Source organism: Phalacrocorax aristotelis, chromosome 6, assembly GCF_949628215.1.
Source record: "Phalacrocorax aristotelis chromosome 6, bGulAri2.1, whole genome shotgun sequence".
Classification (NCBI taxonomy): domain Eukaryota; kingdom Metazoa; phylum Chordata; class Aves; order Suliformes; family Phalacrocoracidae; genus Phalacrocorax; species Phalacrocorax aristotelis.
Window position 1 is genome coordinate 1,990,488 of NC_134281.1, and position 17,664 is coordinate 2,008,151.

At 44.4% G+C, this 17,664-nt stretch overlaps 1 long non-coding RNA gene across 1 annotated transcript; it reads right to left on the reverse strand.

Annotated features, from left to right (window-relative positions):
- Nucleotides 1-4,815: 4,815 nt before the first annotated feature.
- On the reverse strand, nt 4,816-16,715 carry LOC142058311 (uncharacterized). The gene is made up of 6 exons (XR_012660902.1): nt 16,519-16,715; nt 13,661-13,901; nt 10,991-11,176; nt 8,601-8,751; nt 6,969-7,129; nt 4,816-5,590 (listed from the first exon to the last, which is right to left on the reverse strand). It is a non-coding gene; the product is annotated as an uncharacterized LOC142058311 (long non-coding RNA).
- Nucleotides 16,716-17,664: the final 949 nt, after the last annotated feature.

Genomic DNA, 17,664 nt, shown 5'->3' on the forward strand with positions numbered 1-17,664 from the left:
ACTCTCTGTATCACAGACAACTAGAACAGGCTTTTTCAGATATATGAGACAAAAGTCTAAACACCTGCCGGACACCACGACCTGTACCTCTGTCCTTTTTCCCTAACCCTGCAAACACACACCATGTTGTGCTGCTGTCCCTGCAATATTGCCCCGCTCCCCTCAGCATCCTTTTCCTCCTCCTTATAAGATGATGTATTTCTTTCCAAGGAAAAAATGGCTCTGGTAATAAAATCTCTACCTCCCTACCTCGCAATTTCCCTTTTGGCCATTTAGTTTAACTGATGGAAAACTAAAAAAAGTAAAAATAAATAATCACAACACAAAAAAAGCCAAGAACCTTCCCAGCCAGAGAGGAAGCATCGCCTCTCCTCTTCAACACGTCATCCATGTGAAAGATGGGTTAATGAGCACACCATGAGGAGGACTACAGAAGTCACGCATTCCCCTCCATCTTGACAGTTTTGGGTTTTTTTAATGGATTCAGAAAAATCCATCTTTTAAAATAGATTAAATTATAAGAAAAACTCACAATGAGAAACGTCCATTTGGTCTTCATGAAACAGACTTGAACAACAAGCCATGGGGTGCCAGGGCATGTCCTACTTCTAGATGAAGCTCAGCGCCAAACCAGTTCCTCCACGGTCTGGAAGGTCGCGGTTCCTCATGGAGGAAGGGCTGGGTTGCGTTTGTTCCTCCCGGCACAGAGGAACGAACGCCTCGCCACACCCGGGCTCTGCTCTCGGGTCCCTGGCAATAGCCTGGCCTGGGGAAAGCCTGCGCATCCCGCTCGCTCCACGGGAGAGACCAGAGCAAGGCACCTCGGAAACCCTGGAAGGAAGGAGAGGAAAAGAACTCAAGTCAACAGAGACAGCAGGAGAGGCAAATACTGGTTTGCATTACAGCCAGATCAGTTAGTGCCACCGGGGCATGGTACTTGTGTTTTGCTGGCAAAGGTTACAAATCCCCCAAGTGCAGGGATGTGGCAACAATATTTACATGGGCTCCTGTGAGCGTTTGCACCGTTGATCTCTGGCGTGCTCACGGGCTGCACTGGGTTCCTGATGCAAATGAAAAAACCCGTGAAATCACACCACCACCTGGACAAAAACCCTCTCCAAGCCGTAACTCAAAAGAGGAGAAGAAGAAATTAAAAAAAAAAAAAATCATCAAAGGTGCAGATTCCATGAAAAACACCGGGATAATACAGGTGGGAGGGAGGCGATGGCAAAGCGCTCCCGGTGCTTTGTGGAGTTTTTAAAATTTGACTCCCGAAGAATTAACCAGCATGCTCTACAGATTGCTAGAGCGCTTTGCTTCCGCAAGGCGAAGAGGAACAGGGAGAGTCTTACAGATAAATCTGAAGATTTCATATCTGGAACACTGTGGCAATCATTTCTTTCAGACGTAATCTGGAGCATTCTGTCAAAACAGCTTCGAAACTCAAAATTAATTATATTAAACACAGGGACAACCAGCCATTAATAAAGATAGGTTTGTGCATGTAGAGAGAGGGCAGCTGCAGTGGGAAGAAGAAAATCATTCTCAGCCTGCCTAGTTGAATATAAATACTGGGATGGGGTCTCAAAGGTACTCAAGATCAGTTAGCTGATAAACTGTTTACCATACAGTGAGATTTCCATTTCAGCACTGAAGGTATTTTCACTAGAGAAACAATAAAAATAGGCTTTTAGCCTCATTTATCTTCTCTATGTTTAGGCATTTTCAATTTTTTCCCCCAATTTTTTTTTTTTTCGCTTTATTGTTGCTCTATTTTCTTTTATACAAAACACTTAGAAATCCCTGCAGGTTCTGGTGAGCTTTCATGGCCATTTCCACATCTTACCTGCAGAAAAAGGAATTCTGAGTTGCTACGGAACTGTTGAGATTATCCTGGTTTTCAGTAATGCCTGCCCTCAGAGCAGTTTTCAACTGGCTTTATAACTGTTCAGTGTTGCCGCAGCATTACCGAACTGCTCCTGCTGCAAACATCGCTGCCCTCGTTATCCCGTGTGCAGCAGCAAAACGGAGCTTCAGCTGCTCCCACAACATGTAACGTACCGGAGCAGGCAAAACTTCGTAATGCACCACGAACATCAGTGGGAGTTTGAGGTAAATTCAAGAAAGGAAACGTTTGGATTATACTTCTAGGCAAAAAGAGCATGCAAAGGGCAGGATTGATTTGCCTACCCAAGAATTTACCACAAGAAAAGGAAAAGAGCCCGAGCACGCAGCGAACTGAAAATGCACTGTGGCTAAGGGAAAGGAAAATGTCAGCGGGAACAACCCCGAGCTGACGAGCTTCAATTCAATATATTTTTTCTTAATTTCTAGACTTGTTTATTCTTGCCTGCTTTGCGCAATGGAAAAGTGCAATACTGGAGGTATTCCTAAAGTGAGCTTTCTCTGAACGCTATTCAAATTATCTGTAGTCTAGGGAACGTGATAGGTATGAATTATAGCTCCTAGTATTAAAATAGCAAAACAAATTATTAGCGTATAAAAATTGATATGATCTGTTCAGATGCGTTACTTTGAAATATGGCACATAGCACAGTGCGCCTATCTCGAGTCATAAAACTTGTCAAAGGTACCAAAAGTTTATTGCCTTGGAAGAATCACGCAGCAATACTGGAACGTTTGATTTAGGTCTGAACAGCCTTTTATAATTCTTGCAGGCATAGTAGCATTTCAGAAGATGTATTTAAATACATGAAAAATAATTTAAGAAGATAAAGTAGCCTTTTCTCCTAATCAGATGAGATAGAAATTCTTTCAAAGCAGTCTAAGGGCCGAACTTCTCATTTTTCTTCCTATAATTGTGTACTACAATAAATCTTTCCACGTGAATTAATTTCTTAAACATAACAGTTATTTATTAACACAACGAAGCACGTTTTCACGGTGGTAACGTCCAAACGAGCGTATTATACCCAAACTAGGCGACGACACATATTTGTTCAACTGCCCGTGCAAGGTAAAGCTGCCGCAAGGCGTGACGCCTCCTGAGCCCGGTGTGCTTTGCTGGCTGCTGCCGCCCCCCGTGCTGCCGTCGGAGCTTCTCGCCCTCCGCAGACCTACCACCACCCTCTCCCCTAGACCAGCGACCACCTCTGATAGCTTGATAAAAACAGCCCGATTTCTTTCACTAATGTAGCCCTGATTGAGTTTTTGTTGCGCGAATGAGGAAAAAAAATAATTACAACAGGAAAGAATTCTTAATACAACAAAAAACATGAAACGGAGAGAGGCGGCAGGCAACAGAACGGGCCTTAACGGCAAGGTCTCTGGCAACGCAATTTCTACGCAGCTTGCAATGCAATCACGGCTCGTCCTCTAACAGCCCCAGACCAGGAATTAGCTTTCATTTGCATAACTTCCAAACAACTCTCAGACAAACCAAAATTCATACTGCAATTTCTAAAACGCATATTCTCCAATACGCTATTCTGAGTTTCCCTAGATGTAGACATGCTTCCAAATACAGAAACCGGTGCTTTGAGCAGGATCTGTTCCAGAGTCCGTGCCTTTTTCCTGCAATGATTTAAAAGATTAACTTCAGTTGTCAATAACTGCAGTGAAAAGCACTGAAAGCTCAACTCTTAATTACAAAGGGAAACACAAAAATGCGGCAATTAACCTTTATTCATGCTAACAGCAAAAAGGCATAGCTGGAGGCTTCTGTGTTTATTACTGAGAAAATCTTTGGGCTCTGCAGTGAACTTTTCCCTTGATGCTGACTATGCCTAAGAAAGGGATTGGTATGCTGTTGATTTTATTGCCAGCTCAAACACCATTCACAGAACCAGCACGTTAGAGGCTACGGAGACATTTCACTCTTTAAAATTAAGGTATGATTAACATGTTATCTGCTTGGAGTATGCGGAGGCAGAACACGGAAGGGGCAAAGCGCCAGTACCGCTCTCCGCTGCAGCTATTAGCCGCCGCATGCTGTGTCTGCAGGTCGGTGGGAGCCCCGGGGAGACACGTGGGAGCCAAGTCCAAGCCGGTCTCCAAAGTACAAGCGTCTCATGGGAACAAACATTTCACACGTACAGATTTATTTAGGTGCCCAACATAGGAAACCGCCTTTTTCCCCATTTTGGCGGGGGTAGAATTTGGACAGGATCGTTTCAAATGACCAGTTGAAGCTCATTTAACAGGCGCTGGATTTGCCGCACTCACTTTTATCTGTTGGCATCAAGCGCATCTCTAGCAAAGCACCCGGAGCTCCAGCTGCGGAGCATCCCTCGCTGCTGGTAACGCCAGCAGCTGTGAATGATTTATTTTACTAGGACCTGAACTGTAAATAAAAACGTAAGGGACCTCCAACGTGTCCAAGCATTGCTTGTGAGGACGTTGCAGGGAAGCCAGCTTCCAGGAAGAAATTAAAACTGTCAGGATTTATTTCCCATTGTTGAAGCCCACTGGCTGGAGGAAGGCTTGCAGGGGACAGAAGCCCCGGGCAGCCAGCTGTCAAAAGTCACTAAATCCTGTCTGTGGAGAAGTACTAGACAATGGTCTGAAGCTAATTCAAAGGCTTTCATGTATGTAAAGTGTATAAGGCAGCAAAAATCTCTTTTTTCTATAGACCACATAATTACAAAGATCTTTAAAATTACCAGAACTCCATATTATGGTGCACAATTATATCTCTATCTTTATGTTAGACCTGTAAAATGGGGTACACCATCACAGAAGTCATACATTTGAATACTATAAGAACTAAAAGAGTCCCTCAACAGTTATTGTTTTGACACTCTCTTCTTATGGTACTACAAAACCCCAGGATACTCCTCCACCAGAAGATACTCACCAGAAACACCTCCGAGGGATCCCACGTTTCATTTCAGGTGGTTTGGCCCTCAGCTTTTATAACAGGCAGCAGAGCCACTGGCATTGCTGGAGGTGACGGCAACTGACGGCTGTCCTCTTCTGTTCCAACCCAAGAGGAGCGGCCAAAGGAAGCTGAGAATTTCCTCAAAGATCAAGGCAAGTTTAACCACAGAGCTTTGGTCTGGGGCCAACTCTTGCTCTTCCAGGCAAAAGACTTCAGCACCAAGCATATGGCAAATGCTATCTCCCTCCAGATCAATACGTTATCCTATTGTTTATGGGAGTGAAATGCATCCAACCTGTCTTGTCCATTGGTCACAGAGCTTCTCTTCTCTCGGTTGCAGCACAGAGCTACACATCCACGTCTCCGTGCCAAAACAAACTCTACAGTAACGCAATGAAGGTGCACAAGCACAGTTCCTGACAGATTTCAAAGGCCGGCGTAAATGAATGGATATATCATTATTTCAAAAGCCAGTAGAAAACGGCTTAATGGTTGGCTGCAACGCTGCTTTTCTTTGGTCAGTGCACCCTACTGAAAAAGCTATGTTGTACAAATGCTTTAGTGCCAATTGATGTTTCTGGGAATTGCGCTGCGAGGAAATATGTCACCATGTCTCTCTCCCCCTTCGGGCTGAGCGTGTGAACGTACCGCACCGTGCAGCAGCAGCAGTGCATTCGCGGCACAGCGGTTCTTCCGCCAAGTCTGGTACAGGACAGGAAAACCCTTGCAATGAGTTTGCAAATATTGAACCTTGAGAGAAACAACAGCATCTGTGAGGCTGTACAAACTTCCCAGGGTCTCCAGAGAATTCCCATAGAGCTCAATGTTTAAAGAAGGGAAAAAAAAATTGGACACTTTCCTAAAACTCATTTTATTTCAATTACGCTGTTATGCTTGTTAGCCCATCAGAAGATTATAGAGATGTTCTGATCCTACAGCATATTTAGGTGATACTGTTGCCGGCTACAGGGGCACACGTGTGCGCCTAAACCAAGCCATGGTAGAAGCTTTTATGGGCTTATTTTACACATGGACTCACGTCTGTACTCCTTAACGTCTTGGTGCTTTCATTCACCTAAGGACATGAGTGTTTATCACAAACTTATTTATGTAGTAGAGCTTTAAGTTCTTTGAGGTCAGGGAGTGCACTATATGCAGTAAACGCACAGCATTGCAGTGATTAATAATAAGTAGACCTGGCATCATTTTGTCCACCCTTCCCCACTCCTCTATTCATCTTTGTGGCAATTCCTTAAGAAAATGTAAGTGTTCCTCTCTTTTTTGCAGCTTAATCCTCATATGTTTATCAGCTGTAATTGCAGCTTGGTCACGGTAATTAAAATACACAGCACCTACTTGTTAATGTAGGCAAGAAAAGTAATTTTCTCTGTCATAATTTCAAAACATTTGTTCAAACTGTAGCCACAAAGAATACACGCATGTTAATGTATTAGGTGCCAAAACCCCCTTCTGCATGACTCAAGAGAAGCAAGCGCCAGCTTGATCCAGCATTGAATTCAGTGGATAAAACAAAAATCTGTCACAGCAAAAGCCGACATTTATTCTTTCCTAACATATAATAAATTTTAGTAAGACAGATATTACGCTTTCCTTGCTCTCAGGGAGCCTCCTTTCCATCCTTTAGGGACACAAAGAGCGGGGCTCCCGGAGCCGCTGGGCAGTGCTGGCTGCAGGGTCAGGGTCGAAGCGTGTTTAAGGAAACCCATGGCTGTAAAGGAGACTCCACCGAGCAGCTGCCTCCCCCCAAACCCCATTTGTCTTATCCTTACAACAACCTCAAAGTTACCCAATCGACTGATATTTCATGGAACGCAAGTCAAAATGAAGATGACAGACGCTTCAGAGTAAATGAATGAACCAATCAATACAAACTTTTGTCTGAAGGAGGCAACAAGACCTAAATAAACCATAGCTTAAACATCCCCCCAAACCTGTTCGTGTAGTGCCAGACCTTATTGACCACTGAGAATAAGATCAACTTTAAAGCAAAGACCGAAGACATGCAAAATCAAAGGATCTTTATCGTTTGGCTGCGCTCAGGAGGCTTTAGTGGCTGACACAACCCGTAGCCCCCATCGTTTTCCCCCACACAGCATTCGTTACTCACCTCCGGGGTCACCCTAAGTTTTCCATCCTTTTAAGGTAGAGCCTTGGGATTATTAATCACATGAATAAAAGTGCCCGGGCATCGCTGCTGCCTCCAAGCCACGGCCACGCACCAGGCTGCCGGGCGGGACGGAGACGAATGAATCTGTCCTCAGTCTGCTCCTAGGGGACACGAGGGACCGGAGGAATTAGTGGGTGTTAAGTATGTTTCTAAATGGCTGTCAAATCACTTCCAGAGTGCAAGTAATGAAGTCAGTTCTGTCTTTTATTTTGCACTCAGCCTGAATGGTGGCGAGCTTGAGCCTGACCATATGTAAAAGCCCGGCTAACTGTGTGTGTGTGTGTCTGTGTGTGTCTGTGTGTGTGTGTGTGTGTGTGTGTCTGTGTGTGTGTGTGTCTGTGTGTCACTGTTTAAAATCCCATCAGAATAGAACAAAAGCTTACAATTATCTTATAGTGCATCTTGTCCTCCACTAGTCTCTGAGCTCAAACTGTGCTAACTTCAAACAAACAAACAAAAAAAGCCATAATATGAGGCTTCAAAATTACATTTATTTGAAATAATGTATTTTGTGTTATCCATTAAGTTGGTTCTTACAAATCTGGAGTATTTAGCCTTGTGGAAAAGACTAAATTTTTTTCAAAAACTCAAAGAAATTTAAAGAGGAGGAACATAAAACACTCCCCCCCCCAACAAATCACATGCATTTTCTCTTCGTCAGGGAACAGGATATAGAGAGGAAAATTCATGTGAACTGCAAACTAGTGGTCCAAGACCTGTGCAGCCCCACAGATTTACCTGAGAGGTCTCAGACAGCGGTAGCTAGCGCTTCCGCACGTGGCGTGGCAGCGACGTACCTCCTGCGAAGGCACAGCGCGCCCCGACAAGAGAAGCCAAGATCCCAGATGCAGCTGAGACCCTCCATACCGCAACGCAATAACGAATACGCTCCTCTTCTGTATATTTATAATGCAAATGCCGGTTATGAAATGTTTAGGGGGCAGGGTGAAAGAGCATCAATTTACTTTTGCAGAGGTTATCACGTGGCAGCTCCCCGACAGAAAGGCTAATCCTTAACAAGAGAGAGAAGCTGCCTTTTGCTGGGCTTTGACCCGCGAGGAGTCACGTATAATGTATCAGTGCTGTGGCTAATAGCAACAAGAAACAATTTACTCCTCTTCTAATGGATACGTACTCCTCTCTCTTTCCTCAGCATATTAGGAGAGCTCCCAGCAAGCGATCGCTCCCGCCCGGAGCATGGATTACCCGTACCACCGACCTGGGGGAAGTTTGCTTGGCAAGCGTGGGCAGATGCACCGGGAGCAGCAGGAACGACGCACGGCGCCTGTTCCACGGGAATATGGAGCGCTGCTGGCGAACACCTGCACTGCTCCTCCCGTACAGCTTTCCTAGGGTTTTTGGAAGCATTGCACCTCTACTAAAACGGTCTAAGAAATAACAAACCGAGCTCCTAATCCTTCCCACCACCAGTGAGCGATGTGCCTTCTTTCTCCTCCTCGAACACTGCACTAAGCAGCGCGGCTCTTGGGAAGATTTTCTCGCGTTATTTTTGTCACCGCGCAGGTACTTTTCATGCTTTGAGTTAGGAACGACCGTGAGGCTGGGCCGTACCTGGGTGCCGAAGCCGGTGGCTCTCCCGCGGGATGTGTCCCGGCAGCGAGCTTCCGCAGCACAATATATTTTGACAGCTGTCACAAACTTGTACCTTGAGGAGCTCATGAGAACATGGCTGTCTGTTTCCTTACAGCACAAAACACATTACCTGAGAAGATAAATTCCATTAGGCAATGAAATATGCTTCATTTCAATAGTAAAAACAGATTTCCAGCATTTTTTCTTTCACACTCTTCTTTTTATAGCATCTCCTTCTGGTGGTGAGATGGTTTTCCTGCATTTTTTTCAATACTCCCAAGGAGGAAATAAAGTCTGCAGTTCCCAAAATATTAAAGTTAAGCGGGTAAAGACACAGACCCAAGCAGGGGGGTTCTGCAGTCTTGCAGCTGTGATCATATTATATGACGCAGAAATGCACATCGACTAGAGCACGTGGTGGTAACAGAGAAGACGCAAGCTCTGTGAATGCTCCTGCTGCCCGTGGCTGAGGTTAAGATCACAGGTATATAACCTAAACCCAAAACATGTATTACCAGCTACAATTAATGGAGGTAACGTGGGTATGCGCCTGCTGCTTGCAAAATACCTTTTTGGAACTTGATCAGAAACAATTTCAATTAAGGGAAAAAAAAATCTGTTTTTTACATTGGCGTTGCTGGGATCTCGCCTTTGTGCGATATTAGGGACGTAACGCACAGAGAGAGGACAAGAGGCTGAAGGGTTTAATGCAAGGACACGAGTTTCTCCACAAGATCTCCCAGGATATTCTTCCACAGACTTCCCCTCTTATGAGGAGCTGCAAAGCGAGTCTCTGGGAAGGTTAACCCCTGCCTCCGGCAGCTCCCACAGCCCACCCAGTCCAAGCCCCGGGCACAGGGGGAGCCTCGGGGGGTCCCTAATGCAGAGGGGGAGCCGGAGCACCCAGCCCTCCCCACCCACAGTGACCGCAGAGCCTGTTTCACACCCGGTTCCTCTCCCTAAGCCCAGCCTTGATGCCTCTCCAGGCATCTGCGCGCACACGCGTTCTGCTCGGTTGTTTCAGCCTAGGCTTGACTTAACGACCACGCTCTGAGTTGCACAAGGCTGGCTTGAACACTGGTTCCTTCCAAAAGGCTTGTGAAAGGGGAATTGCTCAGCTGAGGAGGTGAGCTCTCTGCAAAATGACTTTCTGTAATGCTGCTGCACTTCAGCCGTGTCCTCCAGGCTTTCGACGATGCAAACAGTCACTTGGTCAGAGTACAGAAGCCTTGGTCAGACTGGAAGAGCTTGAGCAGCTGAAATTAATTTAGATTCACTGCTGGATTTTTTTTTTTTTTTTTACTTTTTTTGTGTCGTTATTTCAAACGGAAGTACCCATAGTTAATACATATAAACGATACTCCTTCTCAGACATGAGGTGTTTTAATGTGTTAGCCACCGAAAGAAAATTTCTGGGTGGCTTTGGGGGTCCATACTGCTGAAAACAGAGAGAGATCCTCTACACAGATGATGAGGGATTTCTGATCTCTTTTGCCTTGGAAACAGACTGCAGGCAGCAAATGCCTACATAAACACAGCAATATTATTATGCCACGCTACGCTGGGTATTTCCACCGAGGATATCGGAGTTTTGCTTTCAATTCCACTCGTAATGAGCTACAGTTGAGACTGCTACCAAGTACAAAATCTATTTAAAGTATGTTCTAAGGCTTATCAATGAAGTTATATTATCTCAAGTTAACATCCCATTAAAAGCACATAATTCACTCTTAGCCCTTACAGTCTTAAATGCTATAGGAAAACCACAGTCTATTTCTTGCTATTTGAGAGCAAATTCAAGCCCTAGAACTCTCTATGCAACCTATTTTTCAATAAATAGGGTTTTCACGCTACACTAACACACAGCAGGTTCAGGAAAAAAAGCACAAACCCTCATTTATTTTACCAGGGGGAAAAAGCCACAGACTGAAACTCACCCTAGCTCTATCATCATTATATGCGTTTTAGCAAATGTATTTGAAATGCTATGCAAGTTCTTTACTCAGGGAACAGCACGACAGTGTGCTTACTGATGGCTGTGCAGCATCTCACCGCAGGCGCCCAGCTCCCAATGCGAGTTCGCTGACTCCACGAGGCTGTCGCCTTAATTAACTTCACTAAAATCTCAGTTCAGATTGAAACTCTTGTACAACATTTATTGTTTCTCTAAAAAGATAAATAAAAGTTACACGCTTCTGTTCCCATCTCAAACATAAAACGTCGGTGCACGTGCTCCAAGAAAAGCAAGACCCGTGTCAGCTTAAGGACGAGCAGAGGATTGTCAACACTAACTCGGCGTCTGACACCCTCAATCTCATGGAGTAAATCAGTGTAATCACCACAAGTGGCCACGAAAGCTTTTTACTTACGGACTTTTCAGTTTCCTTGTTCACAAGAAGGGATGTGTTAATGTTGCTATCGTTTGTCCTTTTGATAAAACGTGTGGATTTTCTCAAAAGCAGAAGATAAATCCTGCATTTACTCTTGCTGTGCTCAACCAGCCCTCCCGCTGTGGTTCTTGGTGGGGCATGAGTTCGTGCACGAGTGGAATCCGGCTGTGAAAGGAGGACGAGTATCACCAGGAGAGACCCCAGCCAGGCCTTAGCAGGATAACCAACAGCCTCAGACACGCTCCTGACTGGTGAGATAAAAACAATTCCACTTCCTTTTTGAAGAAAATGAACAAAACCTGCTCTCCATGTGCCACAAAATATATATATGTATATACATGTGCACAAAACAAACAGCTCCCTGCAGTTTTGTGGGATTTTCTCCTGCATATTTTTCTCTCATATCCAGAAAATCTATTTTATTTTATTATCCACAAATTATTAATTGACCCAAAATCTGAAAATAATGTCAGGATGACTGGCAAAGCATTTACTATTCATCAGAAATAATTCACTCCGTTGGAGCTATTACGCAGGTCCCACGGTTATTTGCCTCTCCTGCCGTAGATACAATCACAAGCGAAGGCTGATCATAGGGACGGGAAGCACATAATTTTCTTCTCGTCTGAGGCACAAGCTTAGTAATTTTCCCTATAACATTTTATGAAGAGGAAGGAAGATGATGAGTCAGGGAAAAAAGAATAGGTAACAGAGAAGATAATAGTAAAAAGAGTCAGAAAAGAGGTGATATATAATTTACTACAAACACCAGCAGCAGCACAAGGACTTCAGGTATTATATAGACAAAGCATGAACAAATCTACATTCTCAATATGGACATTTTCTTGCATTGTGTGTCCTTTCTTTTCACTTATGTCAGAATATATTCTTAAGGACGCATTTCAGTAAAAGAAAAATACCTTCCTTTATGTAAGTACAGCATGTTCCTGTGGGTAAAGCAATATTGTCTGGCCGTTTGGTGCAACAGTTCAGCGGTTTTCAGCAACGCAGAAAGGCTTAACGTGGTAGAGAAATGCAACAGACAGAAATAAGAAGTGTTGTCAAAAATTAGCTTGTCTTAATTAAAAGTTCTATGCAACGTGCTATACCTTGACGTCTATATGAAATCATAACAACACAACACTAATTATTCTTGGTTCCTCTAGCATCACCTACAAAGTCTGTCGTACAAGTATGTGAATTTACCTGAAATTGATGCAGCACTATTTCATAGCCAGAGCGTATCAGGAACAGGGCTGTGAGCTGGTCTGGTTTTTTTTAGAGAAAATTTTTACTCAAGCTGTAATTTTCAATAGTTTCAGCCAGTTCTGACCCTCCATGTGGGCTGGGGTGATCCACAGATTTATCCAGAGGCTCTTTCCATCACCAGGTTATGCACAGCCATGTGGGGATTTGGGAGAGTTTGTGTATTTTTTGGTAAAATATAAAAAATTGTTTTGGTAGGAAAATAAATGCGGTGAACGATATTTCATCTTTCTAAACACAACGTAGAGCCTAAATACAACTAAAGAAATACAAACTTTGTCTTATTCCCTAAACCCTCTTTCTTTAATTTTGTTATGAGCATATGGGTGAAACTAATTTCTCTTACCTAATAAAACTCTGTTTACTGCTGGTTTTTTAGAGCTGAAGAGTGCCTCAAAGCTGGAGCCTCTCTTCAAAGGTCTTAGTCAAACACACCCACTTCTTATCCTCCTTCTTCTCGTGGTTACAACAAGAGGACGCGTTATTTCCAACATTGAAAAGAGCACGCTTTCAGAAATAACCACATTTGTCATGTGACACTGCCCCCAAACCGCTGGCGTGGCACAAAGGGTTAAGCCCCTCTGCCCCCCTTCGATGCGCAGGTAGGTTTGGCTCAGCAGGAGACGACACCTCTCCCCTCTCCAGCCGACTCCAGGCAAGCGTCCTGCAATGTGTTCGTGCAACAGCAAGGACTAGGAGGGTTGTAGGCTCTGTTGTAAAAGGATTTTATGTGGAATGATGAATGGCAGCGTGTGATGGGATATTGGTGAGATCTCACTACCTGTGAGACCCGAGACAGATCTCCTTCATCCTGTCAACTCTAATAAAACGTTTATTGTTGAAAGCTGCCTACTGTCGTTCCCGCGGCACCAACTTTTGTTATCTGATCACAATATTCATGGCGTGAAGCAGGGGGAGAGGACTTCCCGTCAACTCCAGGGTTCCTAAAGGAGGTTTTGTCCTTGTTGACGTCTGCCCTGACAGAACACCACTCGCAGTCGTGCAGTTAGGGATCTTACCAAAAACCATCTTCTGCAGCCTGAAAGCTGTAAGAGCTGGATTCCCAAAAGAAACCCCTTCCTTTAAATCACGTAAAATAAAAGATTATACTGTCAGGAAGGTTTTCAGAAGAGCAGAACAGGTATCTGAATGACTACATTGAATGACTTTCCAGTAGATCTTTCCACTCTGAACTATATGGGGAGCCTATGGAGTGGAGCCTCCCAGTTTTGATACATCCAGACCAGCAGCGTAACTGGACTTGGACCTCTTTAAATGGCCCAAGGTGCAGGGAATGAAGTGTGAGGCTAAAGCGACCTCCAACAACACTATGCACACAATAGCTTGCTAAGAAGTGTAAATAAATACGAATATTCTGATTACCATTGCGGCACTTGTTTCCGGTCTCCAAAGGCACCTAGCACGGCCATCCCTTTCTCTCTGAATAGCTGATCAGCAGATTAAAATACTTTCATTAGACTCCTTTTGTTTGAATGTGAACAGTTGTGGCGATCTCCCAAGGACTGCAGCTGAGGAACAATATCACAGAACCACCACGTAGATAATTTCTCATCCTTGTGCAATAGGACCATTTCCAACTTATCTGAATATTTCTTCAGTTTCCCTGTTAATAATACAAAATAAATAAAATTAAGAACATTTGGTTGGTAAATTCATGTATACTGTTTGGGAAAGGAGAGGGGAGAGGGGAGCATCTGTGTTGCCTGGAGCAACAGGGTATTCTTCATGGATTTCTGAGAGGACCATTTTGCTGATCCCCCACCCCGACTTCCCAAAGGGAGTTGCTGCAACGTGACAACCGTGAGAGCCAAGATCTCTATCTACGATTTCTGTAACTGAAACAACACAGCAAAACGTGTGATTTCACTGGGCAGTCAAGAGAGCGAGTCTTACTTTGAGAAGTAAAAGAGGTGGAGCCGATCCAGGACATGTTTTGGCCAGCCATGAAAACAAACCTTAACGAAACGGCACCCAGACCCTGGTGAGAGCACTTACGCAGCTCCAATTTCCACAGTGCAAGCCCATGCAGGTGGCTGTGAGGGCATGCTCACCTTGCTTCGAAAACCCGAAAACTACGCTCTCCCCTTGTCCATCCAGGATGCAGCGCCCTGCGAGCTGTGGAGACGGAGGACCACGAGGGATGGAGAGCAACGTGCCACAGGGTAAGCGCAAGCGTCCGCAGCCCACAGCCACTGTGCTGCCCCAAGACCCTGAAATCCTGACAGGCTCCGGGGAGCCACGTCCCCCAGAGACAAACGGGCTGGCCAGTTTTCAGACCCCAATGAAACCAAGGCCAAGTTTTGCGACACAAAACTGCACGTACAAGCTGCTGACGTGGCAGGAACGGCACTCACAGCCTGAAAGAGATGCAATCTGCCCTGGCTGCACACTCGACCTCTGGATGCAAAAGTCTTCTTGATTAAGCTCTCCAGAAGAGCATCCAGACCACTACAGTAGCTGAACCCACTCACTTTCTTTGAAATATATCTGGTGTTTCCCTTGTTTTTTTTTCTAGCTATTTACACTAAACTTGCAGGAAGGTGTACTTTCAAAATTCAAATTCACGCTGCTTATAGCTTTTGTTTCAATTGTTAGCTGTAAAACTTCAAGCCTCATTAAATTATAATACATAATTTCTCAGTGCACTCGGCTGGTGCTGGGATGTTTCTGTGTTCCCATGAAAAAAGATCTTCCACGTGACTACAAGTTGCGGATGTAAAAAAAAAAATCCCAACAAAACATAGACCCAAACATTTCCCGAGAAAGCCAGCATGCTCTTTTTTTAACACATGAAAAATTATCACAATCAAATTCCATTGTAAAATGCACTTCAGAATTTGTTTCACCAGCTTTATTACCTAGACAACTGGGGTGTTTTTATTTTTCCCTGAAGTAGAAGCAAGTATCTAAATGAGAGGAAAATCAATGATATACAGCTAGAAAGTGGTTATGAAAAATAAGGGGCCAAAATTTATCTCTATCGTTACTATACAATGAAGCTCATGTGTTATAAACAGATACTATAATGGAATAAATCAGAGTGGCACCAATGATCATAATCCTTATTCTTTATGGCACAGCCCAGAAAGCAGGATTCAGGATCCCATTTTTCTTGGCATTGCAAGAAATAGAGCAGAGGAGACAGCTGGCGAGCTAATAACCTGTGTGATGGACAGGATGCTACAGGAGGGGAAAACAGAGAGCGGCAAAGGCTGGGAGATGGGGACAGCAAAATAACAGGGAGCAGAAGTTACAGCTTGTCATTTACCTAAGCAGCGCCAGAGGGGCAAGCCTGAGCCGTCAGAGCATGGCGAGATTTCAAAAGGGGTTTAAAGGTTAATATAACAGCTTACAAAAATGATTGGGGCTTTTCTTCCTATGCATAAGGGCGGCGTAACACATAAAAGGAGTTGAGGGAGGCAGGCACGGGGGGTGACGGGAAGCGCCGGCGCTGGCAGAGCAGGACGCAGTGTGGAGAGAACATTATTCAAGTGCTGCTGGGGAGGAAGGGGCAGGATGCGATGGACAGGGATGTCCGCTTCCAGCGACGCATTTACTGCACTTGAAAGGGAAGGAAATACATATGGTCTGGAAACAGCCTGGAAAAATTCCTCTCAGGTAGAGCTCAGGGACAGTTAAATCGTGCAGGCGAGGTGAGGAGCAAGGTGAAATGCCAGAAAGAGCATCTGGTGCGTTGTTGTACGGAGTTACCCGGGGCAGTGCAGCTGGATGAAAGTCAAGGAACAGATTAGAGCTCCTAAGGAACAAACAGGCTGGAGCGAGACAGACCCTGGACTGACATGCAAAGGAGCAGGATTTATATTGGCATTTCTGGGAAGAAAAAGACTATAATATAAATCCAGACCTCATTATGTGCTAGAGAATCCACACAGGGAAAAAGGCTTCTCATTGCTGCTGTATTAATGGAGGTACTTTAATCAACAGTTGTGCAAAGGTGAGGAGCCCATTCTTTCCCATGTTATTCATATGTCGTTATGCATTCATATACTCAAATTGAGATAGAAAAATAAGAAAAATTTAGGATAAGCAGTGTCACTGAAAGGCAATATACAATAATTCTTAAATACAGGTCACCTTTAAATTAATTACGGGTCTTTATTTATTTATACAGACATGCCTCTTGGGAGGGACGTAGCTATCAGTGGTGAATAATTAGTATAAACTGAATGATCTGCAAAACACCTGAGCTCAACCCTCACCTCTCACAGCTCCCGGCCAGCAGTACCCAGCAGCTTCACGTCTTTCTCCGGCCCTCAGCGGCCCCTCACGCCTTCTGCCTTACGACGACATTTGCTCGAGGCATGGCTTTGGACCAGACAATGTAGAGATGTGCTGCTCACCGGGACTCCCGTGATTAAACATATTTGACCTCAGGGAATAAGTTAGGATGAAAAACAGGCCTGGTAAGAGAGAGCATTGCTTTACTTGCATAAATAACAATGCTACAGTAGAAGCTGGCTCGTAAGCGTGGGGCTGCACGCGCTTTGGCTGCGGCACCTCTCTCGCTGTCCTGACAAGGTCAGGGCTGCAGCGAGAGCGTCCCGGTCCGGCAGTGCCAGGCAGGCCTGACCGCCAGCCCTCGTGCGGCAGCGGGGCACAGGCTGGCAGCCCCCGGCCACCCGGACCGAGAACCGAGCTGTGCGGCCAGCCAAGGTCGAGGTCTCAGTTGTAGCAACGGGATGATTTTCCGTGCGGAACCTGCCAGCAGCTCCAATCCAGGCAGGCTGTGCTGGAGTACTGCAAGCCGGAGACTTACCATTTAGCCTGGCTCAGCCTCAGCTAGAAAGCTATTCAATTTTTAACTATTTCACATAACGTATTTTATATATTGAAATTCATGGAAATGTTTACTTATATGCTTATATTTCATGGACTATAAAACAATAATAACAAACTCCAAATTAGTCATTTCCTTTCAGATAATAAAGTCACAATGAGAAAAAATTTGTAGCTTCCAATTGTTCCAACCAGTGTTAGAAACAACATGAAAATATCTTCAGCAGTCATTACCGCCTAATTGTTTTGGAAAGCTGCAAGGGAATTACCACAGCTTGCTTTTTTTTCTGGTTGCTCTGCTAAAGAAAAGTTAATTTTATTCAAAATTATTAACTATTTCAATCTCTCTACTCTTAGAAACAAAACAGATAAGTGAATTGGGCAATTCTGTCAAAATATTTTATCAACACATTTTTCTACCAAGTATATCATACAGGTCATTTCTTTTGAACCTTACAGAGAACAACCCAGATCTGCCAAAATATGTTGTCTTAAGTTCATTGCCAATGTATATTTTCCGGTAAACTGGATATCCATATGCAGCTTTGTAATCCCAGTTTAGTGCTGGG